Consider the following 16,531-nt stretch of genomic DNA (forward strand, 5'->3'; position numbering starts at 1 on the left):
CAGGGCCACAGCTGGCCTTGTTTGTCGCTGGTCCCACGCCCTGCTGACCATGGGCTCAGTTTCTCTTCCCCTTACTTCTCCCCTTTTGTCACCCCGAGTTCTGGTTTCAACCAGCATGAGGTTAACTTTAGCTTGGGGATTCCCAGGGGCGGCCAGCTGCAGGCTGGGCCAGCACTCCGCCTCCCTCCTTGCCCCCTCCAGCCCGCAGCCTGCTCCCACCTCGGTCCTCACTGCCCCCCAGGCCCAGGGCCTTCCTGCTCAATCCCTTCATCCAGGAATCCTACAGTTTTCTTATAGTTTCTGGCCCTTAGAGCCCCTCACCCAGCTCCTCCCTGAGCAGAGGGGAAGGTTGGGGCCCAGAAAGGGGAAGGAACTTGCCCAGGATCACACAGCATGTCAGAGTCAGGCCCCAGCAAGAGCCCAGGAGATGACAGCAAAGGTTGTGGGTTGGTGAGAGTCACCATGGGCCAGGCGTGTCTCAGGCATCTTCTTTAATCTTCAAACATACCCTGTGGGGCAGGAAACTGAGGCCCACAGAGGGGAAGCCAATCGCCCAAGGTCAAGGGCTGAGAAGGGCTGTGTGTGGGTGGGGACCCCTCCCTGTCTGCTCTGAGGTCTGGGCTCCCATTGCTGAGTCTCCCCCAGTCGTCGGGTGAAGGGGTGGCCACTGGGTCCACTCTTGAGCCTCTTTTCTGCACCCCTGAAAGGGAGTTAGGGCTGGGGAATGATGGGGTGAGGTCTCCGCAAGTGAGCACATCTGGCACCTGGCAAAGGGCAGCACTCCACACAGGCCACTCCTGTGTGAGCCCAGGCAGGTCTCATCCCCTGCTGGCCTCAGTTTCCCCATCCATCAGATGAGAGGACTCAAACTGGGTGCTGGGACACCTAGGAGCTGATTCTGTCTTGCTCTTTTGGATGTTAATCATTTTGAGCCTCAGTTTTCCCATCTGAGAAATGGAACAATGATCCTGGCTGTGTCTGCTCACAGAATATGAGTGGCTCAGCTGGATAATTCAATGCCTGTGTTTGATAAATGGCACAGGGACAATAGGCCACTCAATAGTGTTTCAGGGTGCAGCAACTTTTGGAATCACAGATCTGGTCAATGGTGAGGCCTCAAGGGCCTCTACCCCAGGCCTTGCCTCCTCTGAGTCCTGTCCTTGCACCTCAGCCCTGCCTGTGGCACAGACCACCCATCCACCCTGGAGAACTCCTGTGCATCCCCTGAGGCCTCCCTCTGAGTCTGTATCCCAGCATCCTCTGCATGTCCCCTCTGTGCCTGGCATTACTGTCTGTGTCCAATTTTCCTTCCTTTCCAAGACAGGGCCTGGCCACAGAGTGCATGGGTTTTCAGGGTGGTTGCAGGATGGTGGGTCAGGTGGCATTGGAGACAGGAATCTGGGATCCTGAGGTGGAGGGGTCAGGGGGCTTCTCTGGGGCCTGCGTGCCAGCTGTGGGGTGCTGCAGTCCCCTCTGTGCCTTTGCTCGTGCTCACCTCCCAGGATGTCCTTCCTCCCTCTGTCCCTCAACCCCAGGGCCCAGCTCCCAGGCCCTGTTTTGGGGTGGCTCAAGTTGCTGCTGCCACCAGACCATCTTTGCTGACTGTCCAGGATCCCCAGTGTCCCCCACCTCTTGTCTTCTCCACTAATGTTTATGGCGGGGAGGGTCTTGTCTCCACCCTGAGTTCTGGGCTGATCAGGGATGAATTTCCCTGAGCTGGCTTCATCCCCAGGACCTGACCTGGGCAGGGAATATGTGTGCCTCTTGCAGGGTTGCTGAGGGGCAGTAGGAGGGAACAGCAGTTGATGAGCCAATTGATCATGGCTGAGGGGGGGACACTCCCCATATTCCCAGGTGGGAACACTTGCCCAACAGACACTGTACATCTCATGTGTTAGGGAACATGGCATGCCTGGCTTCTGGCTTCCCTGGGCTGGGGAGCTATTGGCAGAGCCCCCCAATAACTGGGGTGCTTGGGGAATCTGGTGACCCTCTGGGTAGGCTCCCCACACTGACCCATTTGTCACACCTCTCACCACCCTGTCCTTGCCCTCAGCATCTAGACCCAGACTGGGGCAGACTGGACAGGGATGGGGCACCCGGTGCCTGATGCCCCCTCCAGCCTCCCATGGTGAAGCAAGCACATTCCAGACCTTACTTTGGCCTTGACAGTGCCAGTCCCACTTTGCCTAGGACATGACAGCTGAGAGCCCCACACAGGCCGGGTACCCAGCCTCAGGGAGGCTTGGTGGATGGATAGATGGACAGATGAACAGATGGACAGACACATGTGTGGACAGATAGGCAAGTGACTGACCAGGGAGGCTTAGTGGGTGGATGGATGAATGTATGGATGATGGGTGGATGGATGGATGGATGGATGGATGGATGGATGGATGGATGGACAGATGGACCGACACATGTATGGACAGATAGGCAAGTGACTGACCAATCTGAGGTCTTCTCCCCTGGGGAGGACTCGGTGAGGCCTTGTGGGGCACAGTTGAGCTTCTAGGTTGTTTATTATTACCCCAGACCCTGGGCTCCCAGGGTAGCTATTATGAGGGTCCACATTTCTCTCTCCCTCCCCTTACTTGGCCCAGACCTCCTGAAGAGGCCCAGGCCTAGGGCAGCAGGTGAGGTGTGGCTCACAATGTCCCACATCCAGCCCCGGCCAGGTCTGCCCACCCAGGACTTGTCTGAGCTCCAAGTGTCTGGCTGTGCCCAGGGTCAGCCGCAGCTCCGTGCCTGCATTTAGAAAAGTCCCAGAGGAGTGAGCACGACCTGCACAAACACAAGACTCTGGAAAAGGCCTCTCCTGACTGTTAATTGACCATGACCTTGAGACCTTGCCCTGTTCAGGCCTGGACACAAGTTCTTGGTGGCCTTGGTGCTGGTATGGGAGCCCATTCTCCAGCTGGGCAGGTGGAAGCTTCCAGAGCTGGAGCCCCCCACCCCACCCCCACCCTGGGGAGCTGGGGGCACCTGCTGCTATGGCTGGGACCAGCTGGGGTTTCCCAGCTATTTTGGGCATCAGAGACTCTTGGTTTCGCCAGGCCAGCTGCACTGGGGTGAGGGTGCAAGGTCCGAGGGAACCCAGGGGTGCTGGCCTAAGGCTGCTGGGACTGGAAGAGCCCATCAATAACGGTAACAACAGTCAACCACAAAGACAAGCAAAACGTCCATTTTCCATCTGACCGTCCTTCCCTCCAGGGAGAGAGGTTCCATTATTATCAACCCAGCTGCACAGATGGGAAACTGAGGCCCTAAGCCACCAACCCCAGCTGCAGAGACCTGGCCCTGAGTCAGGCTCCTCCTGGCCCCTGGCCGCTTCCAGCTGCTCGGATATCTCCCCTTGTGAGACCCCGGCTGGAGGCCCCCTGGCCTACTCCCCCAACTTTATTTTCTCCACTGCATGGTCCCCTCTCGTGCAGGACACCACTCACTTGTCTATTGGGCTGATTCCCATGTTCCCCAAACATGAGTGCTCTGAGCAGGCCTGTGCCTACACTGCCCACTGCTGTGACCATGCACACACTAGGTACTCAGGAAGAGATGCAATGGGTAACTTGGCTCTGAGTAGTGTCTACACTGGGGCCTCATCCTTGCTGGGCCTTGGTCCACACTACAACTGAGCTGAAACCCGTTTCTGACTGGGGACACCAGAGGACGGGACTCACATGACTGGTCTAGGGTCCCACTTTTTCCAGCCGGCTCTGCCCAGCCCCCCTTCCCCCAGAGACCCATTCTTGGCCACCCAGCCCTTGAAGCCTTTGTCCTCTGTTGGGAGCCAGGCCAGGTCTGGCTGCAGTTTCTCTCTCCTCCCAGGACAGCCAGGATGCCCTGATATCTCCTCACGCAGGCTGGGCACTGGGTGGACAGGGACTGCCCATCCTAGTGAGGACCTGTGGTCCCCAGCACGGCCCTGGGCACACTGGACACTCAGTGGACATCAACCCTGACCTGGATATCCCCAGGCCAGATGCTGAGGAGCAGGAGGCATATGGGCTGTTGATGTGGCCACAAGAAGAGGGTGTCACCAAAAAGGGGTGACTTGCATGAAAACAGACCCATGGCAGGTGCCCTGGTGGGTCATGGTGACCATCCCAGAGTGGACGTGGAGGCTTCTGATGATACTGTGTCTGTGATGCTGGCCACAGAAGTCACCCAGCCCTCCCCTGGCCCCTGGCCCCTGGCCTCTGGCCCCTGGCCCCTGGCCTCTAGCCCCTGGCCCCTGACCTGGTTGTCCCAAGACATTTTCCCTGATTTCTGCCAGTTTCCCCAGGAACAAGGGCTGCCCCGAAGACCAGGCCCTTGCTGGTTTCCCCACACAGTGTGCGGTCACTGGGTGGGAAACGGTGTCAGGGTCACACTTGAATCTCTCATGGGATGGGATGGTGTGACCTCACACCCAGGAGACCCAGGCAGGGCCTGCAGAGACCTGGAACCTGTGGTTACCACCTGAGTGTGGCCCCCGATGAGGCTGCTGACCTCCATCGTGGCACCTCTGCCAAGGCTGGACACACAGTGTCTGGATGTCTGGCTACAGGGCCGGGCGGCTCCCCCTCCATTACAAGGGCATCACTCAGTCATTCAGCAATCAGCTACTTCGAGCTGGGATGACCAAAACTGTATCTTCCTAACTGCATATTTCTGGGAGTGGAAGGGGCATTATTAATAATTACAGCAGGATGCAGGCGTGAACTGGGAGTGTCCGGGGAAATCCAGGACCAAGTCGCCCTGTTCCAGGGGACACCGTCACTGTGGATTCCTAGCCAAACAGGGCTAAGTTAGCTGTGATCCCAAGTGACTAACTGGCTTTTCAGAAAAGCCGATCCAAACACCGGCCCTGCCCAACCCCACGACTGTAGCCCGGCTGCAATTCTGCAAGGCGATCATATAGGCCCCGGAGAGGGGAGTGAGTCCTCAGAAAGGCTCCTGCAGGAGGTGCCTCTGGGGACCTTGCCCAGCAGTGTTTTGGGGGAGAGCCAGTGCCCGGCTCTGTGGGCGCTGGTTTGAGATGCTCCTGTGTGTGCAGCCGGGGCCCTGTTCCTCCCACACTTCCCGCTGGGAGGGGGTGGATGTGTCATCTGGCCTCGGATGGGCTGGGGGGCCCAAACCTGGCCAGGGGTGACAGAGACCCTCAAAAGAGGCTGATATGTTGGGAGGAAGGGAGCCCACTCTGAGATGTGACTGTCTTTGTGCTGTGTCATGTGTCACTAAACCAATGGGTACTACGATGGACAGTTGAGTTTTGTGGGCACTCCTGGAGGCCGTATTTTCAAGGTGGCTGGAAACCTGGGTGTGGACTGTTGTGCTGGGAAGTGGGTATCGCCTTGTTCTGGGGCATTCAGGTCTTGTGTGTCTATTTCCCGATGAGTGTCTGTCTCCAGGAGACACAGGTTGGGGGCAAGACCGCCTTCCCACCGCTGCTGGGCTCAGTGAATACTGTGCCTGCCTGGGGAACACTCTCGGTGCTTTTGCCGTTCTCACGGGGGTCTTGGTAGACAGAAGAAAGAGTCACCCAGCCCTGCTCAGCAGGAGCTCCCAGGCCTACGCCAGGACCCACCAATCCTTTCCCTTCCCATTCCCCAGGGCCTGAGCTGTCTCCTCTCCTCCCCTACCCTCCCCCAGGGCCTGAGTAGTCACTTCTGCCCTCCTCCAAGGCCCTGAGCTGTCACCTCTCCTCCCCTACCCTCCCCCAGGGCCCTGAGCAGTCTCTTCCCCTCTCCTACCCTCCCCCAGGGCCTAAGTAGTCACTTCTGCCCTCCTCCAAGGCCCTGAGCTGTCACCTCTCCTCCCCTACCCTCCCCCAGGGCCCTGAGCAGTCTCCTCCCCTCTCCTACCCTCCCCCAGGGCCTGAGTAGTCACTTCTCTTGCCCTCCTCTAAGGCCCTGAGCTGTCTCCTCTCCTTTCCTACCCTCCCCCAGGGCCCTGAGCAGTCACCTCCCCACCCCTCCCCCAGGGTCCCTCTGCTAGAGGCTATTCTAGGTTATGGTTTTTCAGCTGGCTGTGGAGGAAGCCACAGTTCCCTCCCTCATCCGACTCAGTGCCTCCCCAGCCCTGACCACTAGGGAGGCCAAGGAGGGAGGGGGCTGCCCAGGTTGCACGTTGAGGCAAGGTGGGCCCAGGCCAAGTCCCCCACCCCCAGACCTGACACTCTTCTCTATTCCATGAGGGGCCCACCCAGCATGGACTCACCTGGTGCCCTGGGGCCTTCACTCCCATGGGCTGCCGTGGCTCTGAGCTGGGCAGGGCAGCCCCAGTGTGACCCTCATGGTCAGTGTCCCCCCTGTGAAATAGGCAATGACAACCATAACAGGGGCTTCGAGGGTACATGAGGGACCGTGACGTGCTTGTAGAGATTCCCAGTGATGACAGCTGGGGGCATCTGCCACACGGGTTGGGCGAGCATCCCACAGACATTTCCATGGGTGAAACCTTGTCCTCTGTGGAGGGAGAAGCTTGTGCTGGGAGCTGATGCCAGGGCCTGAGGCCAGGCGTGGGAGTCGGCCATGGTCTCTAGTTCTGAGCTCTTCTAGGGCAGGTGGTCTTCATCTCTTTGTAGCCAGCTTTGGCCACAGCAGTGCTCACTGAGGGTTTGTTGAATGAATAAATGAGTGACTGAGTGAATGACAGACATGTCACAAAGGCTGAGGACCTGTGGAAAGAGAGTGGGGGGCAGGTCAGTGGGCAATTCACCTTGTGACCCAGGGCAACTCCACCCATTGCCCCCATCAGAGCCTTGGTAGTCTCATCTGTGAAATGGGGACACACCTGCCCCTGCTCTGCTTTGTGGATTCAGAGGGTCTATGACTCCGTGCCTGCCTGCTTCTGCCCCCACTGAGTCAAGAGAGATGGAGGAACGTAGGTCCCCCTCCAACTCCCCCTCCCCACCAGAGCCTTAAGGATGCTTTTGATTTCCATGTACTCAGCATATTCTCCTGGCCTGCACAGGCATGGCCTCCTCAGGAGTGGGGATGCCCACGGGTCAGGGAGCCTGGTTGCCCATCATTTGGGTGGTCCTGAGCACTAGCAAGATCCCGTTGGCATGGCCTCCTTAGTCAGGCTTTGGGGAAGATGGTGTGGCCTTGGGTTGACCTTGGGGTAGGAAGCCTGGGTGCTCACCGCATGTGCGGCCCTGTACAGCTGTGGGAGGCGGGCAGGCGGCTTCAGGTCCCGGAAGCTCTGCGATCATCTGCGATGGTGTTAGCGCCTGGCCCCCAGGTGCTCTGGGGATCGCAGGAGGTGAGACAAGTCAAGCACCAGTGCAGGGCTTCCCTCAAGGAAAAATTGGCCAGGGTCACTGTCCTCAAGGCAGGCAAGAAAACACCTGGGCGGAGCTGGGAGCAATCCCACAACGGGGCAGAGCTGGGACAATGTCACAGCTGGACAGAGCTGGGGATAACCCTACAACTGAGCAGAGCTGGGGACAGTCCCACAGCTGGACAGAGCTGGGGACATTACCACAATTGGGCAAAGCTGGGGCCAGTCTCATAAGTGGGTAGAGCTGGGGACAACCTCACAATTAAGCAGTGCTGGGACAACTGTACAACTGGGCAGAGCAGGGGACAGTCTCATGCCCCGCCCGGCACCCATCTGTTTCTGAAGCGGATGTAGCCCCTGCCCTCAGGTGTCCACCGTTCTGAACCTGGTCTGCAGTCCTGGAGGTTTCTCATCAGGAAAGAGCAGGGGTGGAAGTGGGCTGGCGCGGAGGTCAGGAGTGGGAGAAAGGGAAGCCAGCTTGGGGCTCTCACTGTCGGGCATGGTGTCCTGACCTGCTCCCTGGGAGTCTCATGCAAGTCAGTGTAGCCATTCAACAACCAGCCGGGAGCACCTGCTGTGCTCAGCACTGGGCCCCTATCTCTGGACCCCCAAGCCCACAGCTCTGTGTGGTTTTCCCCCAGAGAGCATTCCTTGACTGAAGGTATTGCTAAGAATTCCTGCATCCTGAGGGGGAGCAGCTGGGACCAGGAAGTGGGGGGACTGGCTTGGGAGGCCACCTGCCAGGGACTGGCCCTCTGATGTTTAGCCCCGTGGTTACCCTCACCTCCCAGAACCCAAACTAAGGTGAGGCCCCCAAGAAGAGGAGACACTCTCACAATTCCTTTCTCAAGCACCCTGACACTGATTTTTAGCCCAGAGCAAGGGGAAGGGGCCCAAGGAAGCCAGCCTCTCTGACCTGAGACTCCTGTCCCCCTTGGTCTCTTGTTGGCCCCAACAGCTCTGTTGAAGACTGTATGCCTGTCCCCATGGGGTATTTTCCCACTAGGTGTCAAGAATTCTCCCCACACCATCCTGAGGACTGAGAGAGGTTGCAAATTAAATATGAGACAAAATAAATGAGCAGGAAGCATGATTTCTGATTGACAATGAGGACATTTTACTAAGAACTGATTGGTGCAGGTAGCAGGGTGGGACAATTAGGGTGGGAATGGAGGGAGCCCTGCTGGATCTGTAGGGAGAATCTCAGTGTCCTAACCATGGAAGTTCTGGGCCTCTCTTTGGCCTCAATCTCCCCTCAGGTTCTCACATCCTCATAACTCGCCACCCCAACACTGCTCCCTCGTGCTGTCTGGCATCAGTCTTGAGGTCTTATCATTCCTCATAGCATCTGTCTGTCCTGGGTTCAGGTTCTCCTCCTATTAGGGGAGGGGCTGTCTTGCCCACAGTCCCAGAGAGTGACAGTCCAGGATTTTAGAGAAGGGAGCTCGAACATTAACCTGGAGGCCATTGGGAGGCAAGAGGATTTGCACATGGGCCAAAAAAGGATAGCAATAAAAAAAGCCACATGATCATATCGATAGATGCAGAAAAAGTATTTGACAACATCCGGTAGCCACTTATGATAAAAACTCTCAGCAAGGTGGGAATAGAGGGAACATACCTCAACATAATAAAGGCCATGTGTGCCAGACCCACAGCCAACATCATACTCAATGGTCAAAAACTAAAGGCATTTTCCTGAAGATTGATCAGAACAAGACAGGGATGTCCGCTTTCGCCACTCGTATTCAACATAGTACTGGAAGTTGTAGCCACAGCAATCAGACAAGAAGAAGAAACAAAAAGCATCCAAATTGGAAAGGAGGAACTAAAACTGTCATTATTTGCAGATGACATGATACTGTACATAGAGAACCCTAAAGACTCCACCCCCCAGAAAACAACCAAAAAACTACTAGAACTGATAAGTGAATTCAGTAAAGTAGCAAGATACAAAATTAATATTCAGAGATTGGTTGCATTTTTATTTATTATAATAATAGTTATTGTTATTATCAATTTTATTTTTGTCTTCACCCAAGGATATGTTTATTGATTTTAGAGAGAGAGGAAGGGAGAGAGAGACAGGGAGAGAGAGAGAGAAAAAAGGCATCAATGTGAGAGAGAAACATTGATCGGTTGCCTCCTGTACCCAACCAAGGTATGTGCCCCAACTGAAATCAACCCACAACTTTTGGTGTATGGGGCGATGCTCCAACCAACCGAGACACCCGGCCAGAGCTCAGTTGCGTTTTTATACATCAATAGGGAAACTAAGAAAACAACCCCATTTACAACTTCATAAAAAATACCTAGGAATAAATTTAACCAAGGAGGTAAAAGATCTGTACTCAGAAAATTATAAGGCACTGAGGAAAGAAATTGAAAAAGATATGAATAAATGGAAATGTATACCGTGTTTATGGATAGGAAGAATTAACATCATTAAAATGTCCCCACTACCCAAAGCAATCTACAGATTCAATACAATCCCTATCAAAATACCAATAGTGTATTTTGCAGAACTAGAACAAATAACCCAAAATTTTATATGGAGCCACACAAAAAAACCTAAATAAAGTCAGCAATATTGAGAAAGAAGAACAAAGTTGGAGGTATCGTGCTGATATCAAACTATACTATAAGACCATAGTAATCAAAACAGCCTTGTAGTGGCATAAAAACAGACACATAAATCAATGGAACAGAATAGAGGACCCAGCAATCAAACCAAGCCTTTATGGTCAATTAATATTTGACAAAGGAGGCAAGAACATACAAGGAGGTAAAGACATTCTATTCAATAAATGGTGTTGGAAAAATTGGACAGATACTTGCAAAAAAAAAAATGAAACTAGACCACCTTCTTACACCATACACCAGAATAAACTCAAAATGGATTAAAGACTTAAACCTAAGACTTGAAACCATTAAAATCCTAGAAGAAAACATAGGCAGTAAACTCTCTGACATTTCTCTTAGCAATATTTTTTCTGCTCTATCTCCTCAGGCAAGGGAAACAAAAGAAAAAACAAATGGGACTGAAAAGTGTTTGCACAGCAAAGGAAACCATCAACAGAATGCAGAAACAACCTATTAATGGGAGAACATATCTGCCAATGACACATCTGATAAAGGGTTAATATCCAAAATTTATAAAGAACCCATACTACTCAACACCCCCAAAAATAAACCGATTAAAAAATGGGCAGAGGACCTGAATAGACACTTTTCCAAAGAGAACATACAGATGCCAAGAGACATATTAAAAGATGCTCAATGTCACTAATGGACAGATAAATGCAAATTAGAACCACAATGAGGTATCACCTCACACTTGTCAGAATGGCTACCATCAAAAGCCCCACAAATGACAAGTGTTGATGAGGGTGTGGAGAAGAGGGAACCCTGTTGGTGGGGATGCAGACTGGTGTGGCCACTATGAAAAACAGTATGGAGGGTCCTCAAAAAATTAAAAGTGAATCTGCCTTATGACCCAGAGATTCCACTTTTGGGATTTACCTGAAGAAACCCAAAACACTAGTTCAAAAGGGTATATTCACCCCCATGTCCATTGCAGTGTTATTTACAATCGCCAAGCTACGGAAGCAACCCAAGTGCCCATCGATAAACGAGTGAGAGGTGTTGCATATACACAATGGAATATTACTTGGCCATGAAAAAGAATAGAATCTTACCATTTGTGACAACATGGATGGACCTAGAGGGTATTATGCTAAGTGAAATAAGTCATACAGAGACAAATACCACATGTATCCACTTATATGTGGAATCTAAGGAAACAAACAAAATTGAAACAGACTCATAGACACAGAGAGCGAACTGGTGGCTGCCAGGGGGGAGGTGGGTTGGGGGACTGGGTGAAAGAGGTGAAGGGATTAAGAAGTGCAAATTAGCAGTTACAGAATAGTCATGGGGTGTAAAGTACAGCATAGGGATTATGGTCAATAACATTGAGATAGCTATGTATGGTGCCAACTGGGGTACTGAAAATATCAAGGGCAACACTGTAAAGTATATGATTGTCTAACCACTAAGCTGTACACCTGAAACCAATACAAAATAAAATCTAAAGAAAAAACCAAAACAAAATAAAACAAAGGAATAGTAATCAGAGAGAAGGGGCCCAGGACAACTATCCTGGGTCCTCTGCCTGACCTTCTATTCTGCTATATTCTCTGGGTATTTCTGGGTGAGAGTAAACTCCCCCTCAAGGAAAAATGGAAATTCCTTCAAACCCAGAGTCCAGAAGAGAAGATCCCCTGGAGAGAGAGCTCCGATTCACAGTGAGGAGGGGCAGAAAGGGGTCCCTGGTATCCTTTAATCTTGTCCTCACCACATGCCTCAGAAGCCAGACAGGGTGCAGGGGGCTGAGATGGGCAGACAAAAAAGGTGAAGGTTACAGAATGCCAGAGCAGTCAGAGCCTAGGCCCACACTGGATGGAAAGCGGAGAAAAACTGACCCAAATTCTGCTTGACTCCAAGGGGGAGGGAAAGGAAGAGACTCACCTAGGATGCTCAGATAGGTCCCTCCGCCGAACACAGCACACAGTGATACAGCCTCGAACACAAACCCCCTGTCACCCCCTCCCCCCCACCCAGGCCCACCTGCAGCTGCATGGGGGGCCCAAAGTCCAGCCTCCTTGTCATGGGGGCTGATCTGGCTGATGGGAGGGTGAGGGAGAATGGCCCCCTCCCCACCTGCAACTTCACTTCCTTGGGGGTGACCTTCCTTCCATCCATCCCCAGTCGTGGAGGGGTTTGGAGGGAGTGTCTGAATGTCCCTCATATCCAAGGGACCTTACAGTCCTGGAAGGAGCTGTGTCTCTGGCTCCTTGGGGAATGTCAGATGGAAGAAGTGAGTCTGGTTTACAATCCAGAGATGATGGAGCCTGTGAGGCCCATGGGAGGGTTCTGGATGCCACACATGTCCTGGACACATGATCTATGGGGCCGTGTTTGCAGTGACAACTGTGTGTGTGTGTGTGTGTGTGTGTGTGTGTGTGCATTACATGTGTGCATGTGAGGTCAGTTAGTGAGAATGTGTGTGCGTGATTGCATGTATGGTAGCTTAGATCCCCATTTTGTGCTAGCTTCTAGGACAATAACCTCCCAGGTTCTCAGGTCCCATTCTAGCTTCCCAAGAAGATGAGTCAGTTCAGAGATGTGTTTGTGGCTCATTCCCAGAATCACATTTTTGATTTTAAACTCATGTCCCCATTCGCCAACCATGGCTACAGTGACATTAGCGTTTGTGGTGGGGTCAGTGGTGAGCTGCCCTCTAAGCAGCTAAAAGAGAGCACAGTTGGCCACTAACTCCCATGGGCATTGACTACAGCTGGGACCCTTGTGACACAGTGGGGAGGAGTGGTCCCGGGGAAATTGTGGAGGTGAGTGACCAGGGTCCAGGGACTGAGGGTTCTGTAGTGAGTGTAACAGTGATGGTTCAAGGAACAGGGCACACAGTAGTGTCCTTGGTGAGCAGGAGCAGGGGGAAGGGGGCCTAAAAAAGGAGAAATGCTCTAGACTGGGAAGATGGAGAGTTTGCAGATGGGGTAGGAAGCCATGGGAGGCATGTACATGGGAAGGGTGAGGATTCTGGGGAAGGGAGCTCAGGCACTACCCTGGTTTTCATGGGGACCAAGGGGAATGGGTCTTGGGGTTGGACATGGGCCACAGGAGAAAAGCAATATTAATGAAGGTGAGAGAAGTGCACTCTCCTGGGTTGTGCTCCACCTATCGGGTTCTGGAACACTGTTTGGGCAACTCTGGGTGAGAGCGAACCCCTTCAGGGAAACATAAAGACTCTTTCACTGGACCCTTTCCCACAGGTTCAAAAGGATTGTGTTCACCTTTGGGGATAGTTGAGTTCAAGGCCAAAGGGCATAAACAAAAATGAGCGGAGTATGATATCTGATTGACAATAAGAACATTTTATTGAGAGTTGATTAGGTGCAGGGAGAAAAAAGAATGGGTGTTGGGGCAGGAAGATCATTCTGGGGGTCCTGAGGCTCTAGCTCCCTGAGGGTGAGAGGACTCAGGGTCCTACGAACACTCTGAGGGGACCACTGTCTTCTCCACAGTGTTGCCGTCGTGCATGACCTGGCAGCTGAAGCTGCTGACAGAGCTCCACTCTGCTTTCGAGCTCAGGCTCAGGTAGCTGCTGGCCGCGTACTTGTTGTTGCTCTGTTTCGAGGCCTTGGTGGTCTCCACGCCCTGGGTGACAGGCTTGCCATTTGCCTTCCAGGCCACCGTCACGCTGCCGGGGTAGAAGTCACTGACCAGACACACCAGTGTGGCCTTGTTCTTGTCAAGCTCCTCTCTGGATGGCGGGAACAGAGTGACTGAGGGTGCGGACTTGGGCTGACCTGTGGGGTGCGGGAGGGAAAGGAGGTCAGAGGCTCAGTATCCGCCCTGAAAGCCCCTGACCTCAGTCTCAGTGTGGGTGCAGCGTCCTGATCCTGTCAGGATCCCTAGGTCAGGGACCACTCTGGGTCTAAGAAGCCATGCCATGAAGTGCAATTTGGGGTGTTCCAAAAGCACCTCCCTATTTTCCTGAGAAACCCTGAGCCTGGACACCTGCCATCACCTGTCCTTTTGGACCCACACACACATCTGACTGCCACCCTCTTGGCTCTGCCTTTTCCTTGTATTCTGACAAGGTCTGTGTTTGTCTGTCTGTCTCTTTCTCCCCACAAAGGATGATCTGAGCTCTCTGCCTTCCTGTTGGGTGAATATAGGACATTTCTGACCTGATCCTATTGTGCTGGGGGCTTTAGGGTCTTTGCCCTAATCGGTAAGTTTTTCCCTACACCCCCAAGTCTATTTCTCCTGCACTGTCCTTAACTGGGTACCTTTTGTGCTGAGCAAACAGAAGTCTGTCTGTCTGTCCTTGGGTCTCTCTCATTTCTACAATTAATGCCATCCCTGCAAATTTGTCATATCACTAGAGCTTTTTGCCATAGATTCTGTTTCCTTGTGTGAGGATGTTTGTCCTGCAAAGACCCAGGAGTGCACCTTGTCCTCATACCCTGTCCTTCCCTGACCCTCCTTCTAGCACCATCTCCTCCCACTGTGCCCTTTCTCCTGCAGGGTTCCCTGTGTCTCAGGCTGGCTCAGGACTCTGCATGGCAGCTCTATGCAGTCCCCGGGGAACCCTTCCGCCCTGCAAAGTTCCTGGTCCTTGGTCATGAGCCCCACAGTCCCAAGACCTTCCTGAACTCTGACCCATGCGTCTCTAGCCTTGGCCCAGAGGGTTCTGGGTCACTACAAAATATTCACATGGTCACCCACTCAGTGCCCCCTTTCCTCTCTTCCCCTTAGGATAGGAGCCACGAGTGACCCCTTGAAATAAATCTGGTCCCACAGGAGCCCATAAGGGAAGACAGAACAGAATTGTCTAGAATCCAGCATGACCCAGGCAGACAGACAGAAGAGTCCACAGGTGAACCTGTTCATGCCTTTGTGTCTGAGGTCAGAGGTGAAGGCTTGATGTTGACCAGCAGAGGCAAATTGGACATTAAGAGGGAGAAGACCTTGGGGTCCCAAAATCTGGGATCCCAGGTGAAAACTAGGCAATAAGCTGACCCAAAACCCAGAAAAAGAGCAAAAATAGCAGAAAATTGCCCCAACAGCTGGCAGAGTAGGAAAGGAAGGGGAAGGAGAGACTCACCTAGGACGGTCAGCTGGGTCCCTCCACCGAAAGGATAACACTGTGACACAAGCTCTTACAAAAACTTGTCTCTGGGAGGTCTTGCCCCACCCCTGAGCCCCTCCACCTGCAGCTGTGATGGTGGGAGCCTGGGCCAATTTCCCAGGCTGGCAAAGGCCCTGCAGGGGACACACTCACTGGCCCCGCCCCCCAGCAGATTGCAGGATAGATGACACAGGGCTTTGTGCAGCAACGGGATTGTGGGAAGCAAATTTCCCAAAGGAATTTGGTGTCTGATATGCTGCTTGTACTCTTGTCTCCTGGGATTTGGGATGAGTTTGGAGGGCATTTGTGTCACTGCAAGTGAGGGTCCATGGAAATGGATATGATGCTTCCTGTATGTCCAAACAACTCCATCTCCTCGGTGAAATCATAGGAGAGGGCAGCATGTACTCCCTGACCCCCCCTGCCCCTTCCAGGGGGACGCAGGCTGGCCTGTGTACAGACCATTGGCAACTTCCTACGTCCTAAAAAATCAAATCAGGGTCCAGGCTTATCTTCCCCAGTGAGAGCCTAGTTGGGGTCTGTTGTCAGGGTGGTCCTATACGAATTACCAGCATGTACTGTAGGGTGACCATGGGTAGAGTGCCACCCCTCTCATGGGTAGAGTGGTCTGGGGGTGCTGTGTCACCAGGGAAGCATGACCTTGCTTGAACCCACAGGCCACACTCCTCTGTTGTGAACTAGTGTGACCTGCCCTTAACTTACTCCTGAAATCCCGCTGATATGCTCCCCCAATCCAGACATCACTGGAGGCCCATTCTGTGCCCAGAATGGCGGCCTTTCTAATTCATCAAGTTCACTCTCATGTCCTTCTTACCCTGGGGGCTGACATCACCTGCTCCATCCATAAACCAACCAAAAATGGTCTCACCCGGTCCTGACTTCCGGTGCTGAGATTCTTCGTGATGGAGGTCCCAGGCCACTGCTAGGGTCACCTTGACCCTGACTATGACCAGGTCTATAAGAACAGAAACTGAGTTTCCTTGTGCCTCAGCCTCACCCCATGTTGCTGGCACGATTAGCCATGTCATAAAGTGCTCCAGGATCCCTGGGTTGCTCAGGGGCGTGAACATGACAGGGGATTGTTAGGCTATGTGATAATAAACATTTTCTCTGCTTAAAGACTTGTCAGGTTCTTCACTTAGCAAACATGCATTGTCAGAGTTTGAAAAATGTAGTATGGGATGCACTGTTCAGAACATTCTAGGTCTCTGAGGTGAGGGGCAACCACAAGACCGTCACCTGGTAATGGGGCCCCATTGGGTTCCTTGATGAAACAGGGAAGTTCAATGTCTGTTCCCCAAGACCACGGTCTTGACTCAATGTTTTCCTGGCCCATTATTTCCATGTGTAGCCACTGGTGCCCTCCTGGGACCCTCTTCATTTTTCCCTCATTTGCCTCTGGGCTCTGGATCCCACTTAGTCAGCCCTTGTCCCTTTCCAGCTGAAATGAACTGTGTCCCAAGGGTCAGCCCACCAGAGGTTCCTGCTCTGCGGCAAGGCTCCCACTGGCATTGGCCCTGATTCAGG

At 53.1% G+C, this 16,531-nt stretch overlaps 1 pseudogene across 1 annotated transcript; it reads right to left on the reverse strand.

Annotated features, from left to right (window-relative positions):
• Positions 1 to 13,206: 13,206 nt before the first annotated feature.
• On the reverse strand, positions 13,207 to 15,576 carry LOC308549769 (immunoglobulin lambda constant 3 pseudogene; annotated as a pseudogene). Its single transcript, XR_014000663.1, has 3 exons — positions 15,553 to 15,576; positions 14,960 to 14,999; positions 13,207 to 13,655 (listed from the first exon to the last, which is right to left on the reverse strand). The product of XR_014000663.1 is annotated as an immunoglobulin lambda constant 3 pseudogene (transcript).
• Between the last annotated feature and the right edge of the window lie 955 nt (positions 15,577 to 16,531).

The sequence above is a fragment of the Miniopterus schreibersii genome (assembly GCF_964146895.1).
Source record: "Miniopterus schreibersii genome assembly, chromosome: 20".
In the NCBI taxonomy this organism is placed as follows: domain Eukaryota; kingdom Metazoa; phylum Chordata; class Mammalia; order Chiroptera; family Miniopteridae; genus Miniopterus; species Miniopterus schreibersii.